Below are 3,064 nucleotides of genomic sequence, written 5' to 3'. Positions count from 1 at the left end.
TTGTACAGTAAGATCTCTTACGGTTGTTCTTTCAAAACTACAATAAACTAGATTATTTACTATCTTTTGTTTTGATCAGACATATTAGATATGACTATTTTATTAAGCACAACAGCTGCAGCAACTTCTAGAGGTTTAAAGGGCCAGCACCCTTTTCTCTTTTCACTCTTAATTATTCTCTTTTTACCTTTTGGGAGGCAGATAATTAAAACCTAGGACATTCAAAAGCAATCACATATATAAAGGAACTTAGAAAGTGACTGTATATATCCAGGTAAAAGTGCAGGCTCAAAAAAGGACTAAGAAGACATTAAATTTATACTTCAGGCTGATCCCTGGCATAGAAAGCAGTTACAATAGTCAAAACACAAAAACAAAAGCAAGAATCAGCAAACCCTGGAGAAGGGGGAGAATGTAATATCCAGAGTTATACACTATTGGATTCAAATGTCCAGTTTTCAATAACAACAACAACAGGAAATCATAAGGCATACAAAGAAAAGTAAAGCCCACTCAAAGAAAGAAAGTAAACCAACAGAAACTGTCCCTGAGAAAGACCAGATGGTGACTTTTTGCTGGACAAAGACTTTAAAACATTGGCTTAAAGATGCTCAAAGAACTCAAGGAAGATGCAAAGTTAAGAAAATGATGTATGAACAAAATGAAAATATCAATAAAGAGATGGAAAACCTAACCAAAAAGAAAAAGAAAAGAAATTCCAGAGGTGAAAAGTAGAATAACTAAAATGAAAAATTCACTAGAGGGATGCAAAAGCAGATTTGAGGAGTAAAAGAAGTGAACTGTAAGATAGGAAAATTGAAATTATTGAGTCTGTGGAACAGAAAAAAATATGGAAGAAAAGTGAACAAAGCCTAAGGGATCTATGGGACATCATTTAGTGGACAGACATATGGATTGCGGAAATCCCAGAAGAAGAGAGAGAGAAAAGGGGTAGAGAAATTATTCAAAGAAATAATGGCCAAAAATGCTTCACATTTGATGAAAGACATGAATATAAACATCCAAGAAGTTCAACGAACTCCAAGTAAGATGAGCTCAAAGACACCCACACCAACATGTTATAATCTAACTGTCAAAATCCAAAAGAGAGAATCTAGAAAGCAGCAAGAGAGAAGTGACATCACATACAAGGAATCCTCAATAAGATTACCAGCAGATTTCTCATTAGAATCTTAGGAGCAGAAGACAGTGGCCTGATGTATTCAAAGTGCTAAAAGAAAAAAAGATACTATCAGTCAATAAACCTACATCCAGAAAAACTGTCCTCCAAATCATTAGAATCTTAGGAGCAGAAGACAGTGGCCTGATGTATTCAAAGTGCTAAAAGAAAAAATGATACTATCAGTCAATAAACCTACATCCAGAAAAACTGTCCTCCAAAGTTAGGAAGGAATTAAGATATTCCCTGGTCAATGAAAAATCATTACCACTAGAGCTTCCTTGAGAGAAATGCTGATAGGAGCCCTGTAGGTGGAAATAAAAGGACACTAGATAGTAACTCAAAGCCATATAAAGAAATAAAGATCTCAGTAAATACATGAACAATTATAACAGCTAGCATTATTTTAACTTTGGTTCATATCTATACTTTTTGTTTTCTACATGATTAAAGAGATGAATACACATTCTAAAAACCTACTATTAGTTTAAAAGTTACTATTATTGTAACTTTGGTTTATAATTCCACACCTTATTTCATACATAAATTAAGAGATTAATGAATAAAACAATTATTAGTTTATGTTTCTGGGCACACAATGCATAAAAATGTAATTTTGTAACATCAGTAACTGAAAAGGCAGGGGGACAGAGATGTACAGAAGCAGAGTTTCTGTACATTACTGAAGTTACACTGCTACAAATTCAAATTACAATATTACAACTATATTAAGTTAAAAGTATTCTCCATTGCAACCACAAAGAAAATAGTTATAGAATGTATACAGAAGGAAATGAAAAGGGAATTAAAACATTTCACAGCAACAAATTCAACTAAACACAAAAGAAGACAATAATATAAGAGACAAAAATCTATAAGCCTTATAGTAAACAAATAACAAAATGACACAAATAAGTTTTCTATATTAATAATCACTTTAAATGTACCTGAATTAAACTCTCAATTAAAAGATAATGATTGGCAGAATGGATTACAAACCCTGATCTAACTATATGCGGTCTATAGGAAGCTCACTTTAGATCTAAGGACATGAATAAATTGAAAGTAAAAGGATGGGGAAAGATATTCCATGCAAATAGTAACCAAAAGAAAGCAGAAATGGCTATACTACTATCAGATAAAATAAACTTTAATGTTTTTAAAAAAAGAATAAGAGAGACAAAGAAAGGCATGATATATTAATAAAAGATTCAATACGGCAAAAAGATATAACAATTACAGACATTTATGCACCTAATAATAGGCCATCAAAATATATTAAGAAAAAATGTGATAGAATTGAAGGGAGAAATAGCCAATTTAAAAATAGTAGTTGGAGTCTTTAATATCCCACTCTCAATAACAAATAGAACAAGCAGATAGAACATAAATGAGGCAGAAAACTCAAAAAAACACCCCACAATAAACCAAGTAGACCTAACAGATATATACAGAACACTCTACCCAACCATAATGGAATACACATTCTTTTCAAGTGCACAAGACACATTCTCCAGGAAAGATCACATGTTAGGCCACACAAAAGTCTGAACAGATTTAAGAAGAGAAATATTGTACAAACTATCTTCCCAACCACAAAAGGATGAAGTTAGAAATTGATTTACAGAAGGAAAACTGGAAAACTCACAAACTTGTGAAATTTAAATAACACACTGTTAAACAACCAGTGGATCAAGAAGAAATCAGAGGAATTTAGAAAATACCTTGCAAAGGAAGCAGGTTCTAAGATGGCGACGGGTCTGGAGTGGCCGCGAGAGGAGACAGCGCGATCCTGAGACCTGTGCGCTGTGATACCTGAGTACTGATTGCATTTCCAAGAGCAAGAAAAGGCGAATAATTCTTTCAACAACGATCCTACATCGA

This window comes from Galeopterus variegatus, unplaced genomic scaffold, assembly GCF_000696425.1.
Source record: "Galeopterus variegatus unplaced genomic scaffold, G_variegatus-3.0.2 Scaffold4545, whole genome shotgun sequence".
Lineage (NCBI taxonomy): Eukaryota > Metazoa > Chordata > Mammalia > Dermoptera > Cynocephalidae > Galeopterus > Galeopterus variegatus.
Note: the sequence above shows the minus strand (reverse complement) of the source record.